At 38.0% G+C, this 12947-nt stretch overlaps 1 pseudogene; it reads left to right on the top strand.

The window, feature by feature from the left end:
- Positions 1042-8018, top strand: LOC107636331 (annotated as a pseudogene).

Raw genomic sequence — 12947 nt, 5'->3', positions numbered from 1 at the left:
GGAAACGGGACAAAGCTGTCAATCTCCCAGCAAGTCTCTAGACGTCTTTGATGCAACCCGGACTCTTCATTTGAAGGACCGCTTGGCATTTTTCGGGATTGGCTTCCACTCCTCTTTGAGTGATCATGAAGCCCAGGAACTTTCCGGCCTCCATGGCGAACGCGCATTTGAGCGGATTAAGCCTCATGTCGTGTTGTCGTAGGGACGAGAAAACGTCGTTAAGGTCGCTCAGGAGATCGTCAGGTCGTGCGGTCTTTGCGAGTATGTCATCTACCTAGACTTCTACTGTTTTGCCCAGGAGTTTGCTGAATATCTTATTCATCAACCTTTGGTATGTGGCTCCTGCATTTTTTAGACCAAATGGCATTACCTTGTAACAATAGATCAATAGATTCGGCAGGTGTCCAGGCAAAGAGGTCGGCATTAGCCCTGATCATCTCCATCAAAGGCTCCTTTATCTCGTGTGGGAGGTTTCTGTTTATGAATGTGAATTTATCGTCCTCCTCGCCGACTCTGAACTTTTCCAAGTCTCCTTCTGGCTCTGGTCTGGGTTTGTCGTCTACCCTGGCGTCCAGGTCGGCCAGGAAAACCCCTGACGCTTCCTTGGATTTTTTCCTGAGAGAAAGGCTGGCGTGGTCGCAAGCGACCGCCGTTTCCAAGTCGCCCCGGAGGGATCCCACGGATCCGTCATCGGTGATGAACTTCATCACCAGTAGTTTCGTACTGATAGCTGCCCCCAAGTCGTTAATGGTATTTCTCCCCAGGATGATGTTATAAGCCGTCGAATCTCGTAATATTACAAAGTCTGCCATGATTGTCCTCCGTCTTTGCCCTTGTCCCACAGAGGTCGGGAGTGTGATGATTCCGTCTGGCTTGATGAAGTGGTCTCCTAACCCTACCACACCGTGTTGGTGGGTCGTCAGGTCGGAATCTCTCAATCCCAGGGCATCGAAAACGTTTCGGAACATGATGTTTGAGTCTGCCCCCGTGTCTACCAGGATTCGTTTGACGAGGCCAGTTCCGACCCTAGCCGTGATGACCATGGGCGGACTTTTCGGCACCTCGTCAAACCATTGGTCCTCCGGGCCGAAGGAGATAGGTGGGAGACCCTTAAAACTTCTGACAGGTGAGGTGGAGACCGCTAGGACCTTGGCATCTTTCTTCTGCGCCGATTTCGACCTCGGGGCGGTATTCCTGGCCGTCACCACGTTTACCACCGTGAGACCGTGGTCGTCACCTTCTGGTTCTTGTCGCCGTCTTGTTGGTCGGGATCTGTCTTCGTTGTCGTTGTCCCGGTTGCGTCTCCTTGGTTCCCTTATAAGGTGGGAGAAGTCGGCGAGTTTGCCGTCCCTGATAGCTTGCTCGAGGGCATCCTTTAGGTCAAAGCAGTCTTGGGTCTTGTGCCCGTAACCCTTGTGATATTCGCAGTAGAGGTTCTTGTTTCCTCCCGTCCTGTCCTTCAGTGGTCGGGGCTTCGACAGTATCCCCTTTTCTGCTATCTGTTGGTAAACTTCAGTGATCGATGCCGTGAGGGGGGTATAGTTGGTGAACTTCCCAACTCGGGAGAACGGTTTGGGTGGTTTACTCGGACCGCCGTCCCTGGCGTGTTCCTTTGGTCTTTCTCTGGCTTCGAAGTACCGGGGTTGGTTGTAGGCGGGCTGCCGTTTATTGGCAGCCACAACCCGGCTGACTTCCTCGTCATTAATGTATTCTTTGGCCACGCACTGGATCTCTTGCATTGTCCCGACGGGCTTCGTGGTGAGGTGTTTCCTGAAATCCTCATTTGACAGCCCGTTCGTTAAGCACAAACTTGCCACTGAGTCCGTCAGACCGTCAATTTCCAAGCACTCCGCCAATGTTCGGCAGGTCGGGTACCGGACGGTTCGGGTTGGGACCTTGAGGTCAACGCTTGGGATGATGGAGAGGCTCGCTGGGTCGTGGTTTCCTGGTCCCGGGCGTGCGAGGTCCCGAGCACTTCATATGGGGAGGAGGGGTGCCACCTGCAAAGACACTCCGACGCCCTTGTCAGAATATGTGCAGGCGGAGAGGAAATGGTGTGAGAATGTGACGTACCTTGGGGGAGAGCCAGTCTCCCCCTTATATATATGTCAGTAGTGGGCCCTTCCAGTGGGCAGGCCCATACCCTCAAAGGTGTTGTCCCACGGCTGTGTGCAAGCCGTACGGGACGCGTGTCCGGGTCGGGTGGAGGGTGCATTACTGGGCTGGCGAGAACTCGGGTCGGGTTGACCCGCGTGAGTTTGGGCCAGGCCGTAACAGTACAAATTAATTTAATAAGAAATAAGAATAGATAGAAGTATAAAAAATTATAAGAAGAATTGGTCTATGAACCAATAAGATAAAAATAGTATTAAAGTAACAAAATTAAAATAAATAAAGTAACATAAAGTAAAAAAGTGAATAAAGTTTTTATTAATACAACATACCATAAAGAAGAGAATGAACGATAAAAAAGAATAAATTAATTATCCAGTCAAATAAGAAATTTTACCAAAAAAAGAACGCAGAAAAAAAAAAGAACTACGATGTAGAGAATAAACTAAAATTAGGAAAAATAAGAAGAGATAATAGTAGAATAATAAAAATATCTATGAATAGAAAGGAAAAAAATTTTGATAAAAAATATGTGTCCACCTTTTTAAATTCTGTGTCCATCATTGTCCTTCCTTCGTAAAAGAGTGGACACAAAAATATAAAATAGTGTCTTAGAGATAATATGTTCCGTATCCATATCTCTGCCTCCAAACACGTTTTAAACATTCGTTGTACATGTCTATGTATCCTATCTCCAAAAATAAACGCTACCTAAGAGATTTTTTTCTGAAATAAATTAAAAAAAATATTATTTCTAAAAATAAGTTATTTTAACTTTAATTTTTGAAATGCGTTTTTTATTTAGGATGAGTTGTGTCCAACTTTTATAATTTTATAGAGTTTGTCTTATTTCCTAGCGAATTTCATCTTAATACTCATAAAATATGACTTAGAATAAAACTCAAATTTCTAAGTCATTATTATTGTCTCAAAAAGTACATAGAAATACACAAAAATACACAGATAACAAGTATGTCTTCTTCAACGGCATCGGCGATAATGACAACTATTATATCATCATCTCCAAAAATATATAGGTACACAAAAATAAACCATATTTAATAAGAATTTTTTTTATTATAAATTAAAAAAATAATTATTTTTCAAAAAAAATACGACTTATTTTTATGTACTCATTTGTACTCTGAAGACAATGACAATAGTTGTCATGAAGGTGAAGTTCGCCGAAGATGAAGCAAAGTCTGTTAATATTATGGAGTTCGTCAGAATATGCGGCAAACTTAGCCTAAAATTAACAAAAAAAAATGTACCCTGGTATTTAATATTGAAATAATTTCTTTTTGAAAATATTTTTTATTTATTTCAGAAAAAAATCCTATAATTAAGTGATAAAATTAACTGTATGTGAATTTTTTTCCGTAAAATACGTAATGCTGTGTTAGGATGTAACTGCGTGATAGTAACTGACACGGACAGGTTGACCCTTCAAGAAAAGTTTTTATAGCTTAGAGGAGACTGAAGTAGGGTGAGCACGGATCGGTTTAGTTCGGATTCAAGATAAAATTAAAACTGAATCGATTAAAATGTAATTGGTTCGGTTTGGTTTGGATTTACCTTTTTTTGTATATGTATCCGAACCAAACCAAACCGATTAAAAACGGATTGGTTCGGTTCGGATAATTGGGTATCCTGGTGACTTTGAAATTCATAAAAAAAAAACCAAATTTTTATCTTAAAAATTCAATAATAACATCAATAGAAATAATCAAAACATGTTAAACACCAAATACATTAAAAACTAAACTCATTAAAATCTAAACATATTAATAGTAAATAATCTTTGTCTAATAAAAATACAAAATTTTTAATTAAACACTATTTCTTTTATTTAATTAATATATGATCGGGTTCACGGTTTGGTTCGGGTTTCGCACTCTCAGAATTGATATCCAAACCAATCACTAACAAAGACAATCGATTTAATTCGGATTGGACCTGATTACCCGTTAATTTCAAAACTAATTTAATTAGTTCGATTCGAATTCAAACAGGTAATTGAGTACCTATTACCCGTGCTCACCCTATACTGAAGGCTGAAGGGGTTCTCATTGACTCGTTGGTCATGTTTTGTTACTAAAAGATGCAAAGCCAGCTGGTACTTCAAGCTGTGTGCGTTAGTAGCAGCTTTCATAATGCTACCCACGTGAAAACAAAATTACGTGTTAGACTACAACCAAATCAAAATGGATACGACCACATTTTTCTCTCATAAAAAATTCAATTAATTTTAATTTTATAATTTTAAATTTAAAACAATTTAAAAATAAAAACAAAATCATATATAAAAAAAAAATAAAAAACGTCGTTCATCATCTTGTTTAGAGTTCATTGTTCTTTCTCTTTGGACAAAGAAGAAGAAGAAGAAGAAGCTCTCTTCGTCTCTTCTATGATGTTCTTCTCGTCTCCACTCCACTCTTCTTTCTCTCAAACTCTGTTCATCTCGTCTCTATCCAAGAAGAAGACGAAACTCTGTTCGACTCGTCTCCCCTCTGTGCTTATTTGTCTCTGGCAAAGAAGAAGAAGAACCGAGTTTCTCCACGATTTTTCTGTTGATTTTTTGTTCTTCCACGACCTCCCTGTGTACGCGCTCAACAACCCGTCGGAGGAGTTCTTGCTGGTTGTTGGAGCCTCCACCAACAAGAACCTCGGGCTCTTCTGCTTCAACAAAGACGACGCCGAAGCCTTGCTCCGCTAGGTTTCCACAGTCGACCATCGCGTGCGTGACGGCTCCAAAGTTGTTCCCGTTACGCTCAACAAAGTTCTCTAATTTCTTCATTACATTCCCGTTTTTCCTGTTCTGTCTTTTCCAGAATTTTCTTCTCCCATGATTTCATAGAATATAAATTTTGTTGTTCTAATTTCATTTTCATGATGCAGCTAACAAAGTGCTTCACATTTTTTCTATGATTATTTACTTGTAGCTGTGCTTTTAATTTAATAACCTTTGTGCATATGTTGACTTCGTGAAAAATGTACTAAGGTTTATGTCTCTGCTACTGATTCTGATGAAAGGAATGTTATTGTTTGATTTGAAATTTTATCTATGAAATCTTGTCAAAATTGATAGGAATGAATTTGGTTATGAAGTAAGAAACATTAATAAAATATAATGCAAGCTCAAAGTACCAAACTTAGAATGCTTTTAGTTCAAAGATTAAGCCAAGTTGTTGCACAATTAGTTTTGCTTTCAAAAAAATGCATGCACATTTATCAAACAAGCAGTGCAAATCTAAAAGTTGAATGGTGTAATTTCTTTTAGTTTGATGACTGAATGTTGCTGCATCTATATTCGGATACTATGAATTAGATTTTGTAGTACTCTTTTGTTTATTGGAGAGCATTCACGAAGGGTTGGTTTTCGTCTTCTGAACTGGATTTAAAAAAACTCTTTTAGAACTGTACTTAGAATGATGATGCATATAAGATTATTAGCATAGCTTGTTTGTCATTACTTTATCTCTTAAGATATGAAAACTAAGAGAACCATGTTGGTTCATACTTATGACTTTGAATGCTTAATTAATTTATAGGTTATAGCTGTCTCTCAAAAGATAGCCTTGATTAGTCTTGATTTTTCAAACTCTGCATCACTTTGCCTGATTCCACAATATTTAGTTACTTTATTGTTTCATTGTTAACAGAAAAATAGAAAAAGGAAAGTAGTGACATTTAGGTAGTTAGAATTTCTGAATTAGCCTATTTGCAACGACTAATTAAAGAACAATGATGTTCTTTGAAGCTCTCTTCGTCTCGTCTCCACTTTGCTCTTCTTTCTCTCAACGAATTAGGCACAGTTTTTAGAGAGGTTTGGCCACCTGAATTACATTTCTTGGCTGAGTGGTGACTTGAACACGTTGGGAGAGTGACGAGAGAGTAGAAGCATGTTCGTCAATGGCGATTGAATAGTCAAACAGTCCATGCCAACCTCCAAATGAATGGCCAGAGTCTCATCTCAACAATTTCAACATCTTCTCTGAAACACCCTTTTCCCCCACCCAACCACCACTCTTTCTTCGTCTTCATCTTCATCTTCTTCTACATTATTCTCCATTTCCTTATCTTTTTCCCCAACACAACCATAACCACATTCTCCCTCCTTCAATGCCTTCCATACGATCCTCTAGAGCGTGTGCCACACCATCTTCCACCTCCTCCAAATCCAGACACTCCTCAACATCAACGCCCTACTTCGCAACCCTTATATTGCACAGACCCTTCTGAGCCGTGCCTCACACCTATGCGATGTCGTTTACACCCTTTTGATATTCCATCACTTTAACAACACCTTAGACATCTTTTTCGTCAACATAGTGATCCAAGCTTATTTTCATAGCCACATTCCTCATTAAGCTCTTGCTTTTCTCTTTAATTCTTTGTACAGTGGTTTCTTTCCCAAGAGCTACACTTTGTGTCCTTCATTAGTTCCTGTGCCAAGATGGGTTACCTTCAATCTGGGAGGAAGTGCCACGATCAAGTCCTGAAGAATGGGGTTGATGAGGTGCTACTGGTTCAGAACTCTTTGATTCACATGTATGGGTGTTGCGGTGATGTTGGAGTTGCTAGGGTAGTGTTTAACACAATGTTGAGCAGGAATTTGGTTTCATGGAACTCGATCATTGATGGATATGTAGCTATTAGTGAATTGAATACTGCATATGCACTGTTTGATGAAATGCCCAAGAGAAATTTGATTACTTGGAATGTTATGATTGCTGGCCATTTGAAGGCTAGGAACCCTGGCTTTGCCTTGAAGTTGTTCCGTGAGATGGGTAGGTTGGGGTTAAAGGGTAATGCTAGGACTATGGTATCTGTGATTACAGCTTGTGGCCGGTCAGCTAGACTCAAGGAAGGAAGATCAGTTCACGCGAGCATCATTAGGATGTTAGCAAGGTTGAGCTTGATTATTGATACGGCTTTAATTGACATGTACTGAAAATGCAAGAGGGTGGATGTAGCACATGTAGTGTTTGAGAGGATGGAAAACAGGAATTTGGTTTCGTGGAATATGATGATCTTGAGGCACTGCATTCGTGGAAATTCCGAAGATGGATTAAACCTATTTGATTTAATGGTTGGTATGGAGAAGATGAAGCATGAGGTTGAACTTGATAGGATTATAAGTGCAGACAGAAGTCTAGCTAGGTTACTCCCTGATGAAGTAACCTTCATTGGCATGTTGTGTGCTTGCACTTGTGTAGAGAAATTGATTGCGGGCATATTTTACTTCATGCAAATGACTGATGTGTTCAATGTAAAGCCCAATTTTACTTATTTTTTGTGCATGGCAAATTTTCTGGCGAACATAGGGCTAGTTGATGAGGCAAAAGAATTCCTGAGGAGCATAATAAAATTTGAAGGGGATATGTCATATGAGTCATTACTCTGGGAAAGTTTGCTCGGTTTCTTCCATTTCAAAGGAGATGTGGACTTGGGTGAGCAAATTGCAAAACTGGTGATTGACTTGGATCTAAAGAACCTTGTTACCAGTTCCTCCTTGTCATTTATGTTATGGCTGATCAACAGGAAAATGTTTCCATGGTGAAAAAGCTGGCGAAGGATAGGCTAGGGGTAATACATAGAAGCACTCTTGTAGACTTGAAAAATATTGTTCACAATTTCAAGGTGTCAAACAGACGGAGAGAAAGAATCAATGCAGTCAATAAGATGATGGATGAACTAGCTCATAGATTAGGGTTGGAAATTTTGAAGTCAGGCCAGCCACTGGTAGACCGAAGAGAAAATATTAGCTAGGATGAAGATAAGTGATAAAGCAAACCATTTGAACAAGTAGCGGTATTGAGGATTTTCAGGTTTTTGATGATTTAGGTTTGATCTAGCAGAGAAAAATTGTCGAGTTTCGCCCTAATTATCCGTGGGTAAGGTGAAGAACTCTTGTCCCCTTTGAATTCTCCAATTTTATGAAGTTTACGTATTGAAATTGTTGTTATGTATAAAATTATTTGGAGTTAGATTGAATTCATATAAATTGAAGTCAAGATAGTGAAGTAGAGTACTTGAATTGGAATTCTGGAGGCTAGAAACTTGTAGGGTTTGGCTTGAAAGCTTGTGAAGAGGAGGGTTTTTGAGGTGTTTGAGCTTGGGAGGAAATTGGTCAAGGTATGATTTTGGTTTTCCATAGTTAATATATAATGTCATGTAAAAACTTAGGCTAGTTGCCGTAAGATAGGCATAAATGCTCTGAATTGTTGGATTTGGTGGATTAAATATGTATAAATGTGATGTTGAGAATGATTGGTGAAATTGGTAGAATTATGTGTGAAAAATGTTTGAATGAATTGATGCATTTAGGTGTTGGAATGATTGTGAAGTGAATAAAGAGTATGTGATAGTGTGAAGGAGTAATTGGTGTTGATTTGATTCTGGTTTGGTTGGTTTTGGATTGAGAATTTTGGAAAACTAGAGGATTTGAACTTTTGGTAAAAACTGAATTTTTGACCAATTTCGGCCGGTCATAACTTGGCTTCTCGACTCCCAAATCTTGTGAAAATTATTTTGAATAAAAATTGGGTCTATGAAGTTTGTTACATTTGAAAAATGGAATGAAAATAATTTTTAATGAAAAAGTTATGCTCATTGAAATTTTGGTGTGAAAAACTGATTTTTATGAACTTAACAACTTTTTGGCAAAACTGATATGTTTGCGTATGCGACAGTGTCACGCGACGTGAGTTTTGGGCTCTGCTACACACTCATGTACGCGAAAAGCTGGCTGCGTACGTGACACTGTCACTTTTACACTCATGCGTACGCGACATGTATCATGCGTACGTGGAACCCCTTCGTTGCCCAGCATTCTCGCGTACACCGATAGTGGTTGCATACGCGGCACTATTATTTTTCTAATTCTCTTGTACGCGACAGGTGGCTCACGTACGCATGACACATGTTTTGCTGAAAATTATAATTTTTGAGTTTTCAACCCTTCCTCTGGCTTTCCAAACCTCGGATTCCTGTTTAAGGTCCGATAGCAAGTTTTTAGGCTTTTGAAGGTGAGCGAACCTATTGAGGGAGTTAGTTTGATATTGTGAAAGATTTGTGGAGTGAATAATTGAATTTTAACGAGGTATGGAAAATGTTGTTTGAGATATGAATAAGGATGATGATGATGATGATGATGAATTGTGATTGTATGAGATATAAATAAGGGTGATGATTATGTTGATGAATTATGATTGAAAGATCCATACAGCATATGCATTTAAATTATCCAGACACGAATTTTCCTGGGTAGAAGTAGTGGCTTGCCACCACTTGCTCCATGTTGAGACTCGATACTCTGTTGACCCTCCATCGCAAGATGTGATTGGGCACTTTAACTCCCTAGATTTCCCCCAATGAGATGATAAATGATTGATTATATATATGCATAGACTCTTGGGGATGCACGCACGTTGGGACGGTCCAGGGTTTGCTACCGGATATGTCGAGTTTGGCCGTATAACCGACAGATGAGACTCATCGGCCATAGGGCAAACATGCATCATATGCACTTGTATGTTTTGTTTAAGTATGCAATTATTTTGGCTTGCCTATTTGCTTAACTATAATTAACTGCTACCCGATCTAATTGCTGTATCTGTCTCCATATTTATGTTTTTCCTTGTCTATCTTGCTTGCGTTTGCTTCTGAGAGATCCCTCTAACGGGTGAAGGAGGCGTTGAGGGTTGTTTCACTTGGTGAATTGGAGGTTTGCAGAGAACGGGAAGCGAAGAGTTAGATTATAATCTTATATATAGTCTCCATATTTCTAGTTTAGTTAAAATTTAAGGATATGAGTATGGGTTGTTGGAGTTTTGGAATACCTCTGGCTTCCCAGCTCTACTACATGCAATTAGTTGATCTTAATTTCATCTCCCTTCCGAGTGGTGTTCCTTATTTTCGTAGAAAAATTAGCAAGTTTGGAGTAATCTTTGTAGAACTTTCCAACTTCTTCTAGTGTCTTGAAAGTTATCCCAACCTTGGAGACAAATTGTTCATCAACAATATACCTGGATTGTAAAATGAACTAAAATATTATCATAACAAGACCATTGTGTAATAACCAATGAACCTATACATGTGCATTCTGTAAAATCAAAAACTTCAGCATTCTATCCAAATTCTATTCACTAACACTTTATTTAATTGCATTCAATTGCATTCAATTCAAAATCGTTGTATAATATTATCAAAACGAAACCACTGTATAATACCAAATGAACCAAAAATTCTCCATTATATAAATTCAAATTAAAAAATACATGTGTCTCAAATGAACCGAAAATATTATCAAAACAAATCATGTATAATACCAAATGAACCGAAAATGGTGTTCATAAACAACTGGATTTTAGCAATTTCATTCCATTCCATTCAATTCAAAATTAAATAATCCAAACCTTGTCCACTTGATTTGATTCAGAAGAATAATCCAAATCACTCTCATTAACTGATTTGAACTTGAATCATTCATTGTTTTGATACGCTATTGAAATCTGAAAATGAAGAAGAAATTTGAAAATGAATAACATAAATGCAATGCAGATCGAAATCTAAAAACGAAGAAGAAAATGAAGTTTTACGTTGAAGAAAATGAAGAAGAAAACGAAGAAGAAAAACAGAGAAATCAGAGCAGAGAAGAACGGCGAGAAGCTTTACGTTGAGGAAGAAAAGCTCTACGTTGAGGAAGAAGAACGAAGAGAAGCTTTACGTTGAGAAAGAGAAGCTCTATGTTGAGGAAGAAGGTTTATGTTAAAAGGTGGCGGACGCATGAAGCAAAAAGAACTTAGTTGACTTGGTTAGGAAAATTACATGAATTCAAAGCATTATTGAATCTTTTTAATTTAGTCAAAATTCAAAATTAAATTAACTTTAGTTTTATAATTTTAAATTTAAAAAAATTTAAAAATCAAAACAAAAACATAAGAGAAAATCGAATCACCTTATGATGTTTTACTGATCCACTTTATTGAATTTCTTGGTAATGACTTTTATTGATGACTTTGATTCTCTACATTAATCTAAACTCAATGTATACTTTTGGTGTGCAATGAATGGTTGAATTTATTGAAAAGTTCAATGAATGTTTTTTTGTTCTGTCTCTGTGTGTGTCATGTATTTGTTAACCTTGTGCTTCTTTTTATCCTTTATGGTTTGCTTTTGTTCTTCTGTATGTTATGGTAAAATGGTATGTGAAAGTTTTGAACTTTGAAAGTTTTCTATTTTATTTCTTGCTATTAGCTTGATTTGTTAATTGCTAACATAATAAGTTAAATATTAACCTGGCAAAAACATATCAATGCTAATGATATGTTGATGATCTATCAATGCTTGTGTCTGGCCAAAGATGTACTAGCTGATAATAAAATAAAATTGGGCCTATTCCATTTACACTTGTAGAAATGCATGAACAGCTACAAAAAATGGGTTTTGACATAGTGCGTAGAAATTGTAGCAGAGACTTTGCAAGACGAAGTCATTTGAGGGATACTGAAGTTTGTGTTGTACTTAAAGATAATAAGGTAAGAAAAATGTACACAACTTATTTTAGACATGCTTTTAGTTAGAAACTATTTCTAATGTGATTCCATTCACCTTTTTTGGCAGGGGACTATTGCAGTTGAATGCATAACATTAGATTTACACTTTCCATCAATTGGAAATCTACCCAATCTTATATGGCTCAATTTAGAAGTTTTGAAGCTTAAGCAACTTCAAAAGGAGTTGTTTCTTGACATCACTCAAGGAGTTAAAGCTTTCTTACTGTGGTCTAGTAATTCACAAGCAGCAACTGCATGTGCTGTTTGATGGTTTTGATATATCTACAGATACTCCATCTAAAGGATTGTGCTATTTGTTTGAATTTCCCAACAACATTGGCGCCTTATCGAAACTACTAAAGTTAAGGCTAGATGGAAGCAGTGTGAGGAGTTTGCATACAAGCATCAAACATCTTTTAGCGCTTGAGATTCTGTCATTACAGAATTGCAGGAAGCTTCTGGTTATATCTATATGCCTCCAAAGATCATAGCCAAAATCTGGTCGCCCTTCCCCTTCCCCCTCCCCCTCCTCTTCCTCCCTCAATCCCACCACTCCCACAGCCAAAAACTAGAAAGAAAGTAAGGTCACACAAGGAGAAAAGTAGCAGTAAGAGAAACCAGATGCAGAATCTAGGAATAGAATTATGCGTGTAATGTTGCTGTGATAGGAAAGTAGGCATGTAACTCTGACTAATCTTTTATAGTGTGTGTGATAAACCAGAATTTGATAGTTTATCTTGTATTGAAATGAGTGGATTTTATCAACTTATCCTACATTTATTCATTGAAATAACATGATTTTGTAAATTCCTCCTAAATTATGCTTAAGATTAAAAACATGCTTTTTAGACTCTTAATTTGCTAAATTTAATTCACTTTAATCCTATTCGATGCCTTGATGTGTTTGTTGACTGATTTCAGGCTTACAAGTCAAGGATGGAGTGAAGAAGTGAAGAAAAAGCATGCAAAAGTGGAGAATTCATGAAAAAAATGAAGTTTGGAGCATTTCAGGGTCATGCGTACGCACGTTTTGGAAATACGCGAATTCATGCGTACGCATGCCTCATGCGTACGCATGACTACCAGCACGTGACTTCACCTAAATAAACACGTGGGTCGTGATTTCAGGGATTTATTGGGCCCAATCCAACTCATTTCTGAAGTATTTCAAGCCAAACTCAAGGAGGATGAAAGGGGAGCAATTAGGATAGGTTTTTGTTATATTTTAGGTTAAATTTCTAGAGAGAGAAGCTCTCTCTTCTCTCTAGAATTTAG

This window comes from Arachis ipaensis, chromosome B04 (genome assembly GCF_000816755.2).
Source record: "Arachis ipaensis cultivar K30076 chromosome B04, Araip1.1, whole genome shotgun sequence".
NCBI lineage: Eukaryota > Viridiplantae > Streptophyta > Magnoliopsida > Fabales > Fabaceae > Arachis > Arachis ipaensis.
The sequence above is the reverse complement of the archived record's forward strand: the minus strand, read 5'-3'. Positions and strand labels throughout refer to the sequence as shown.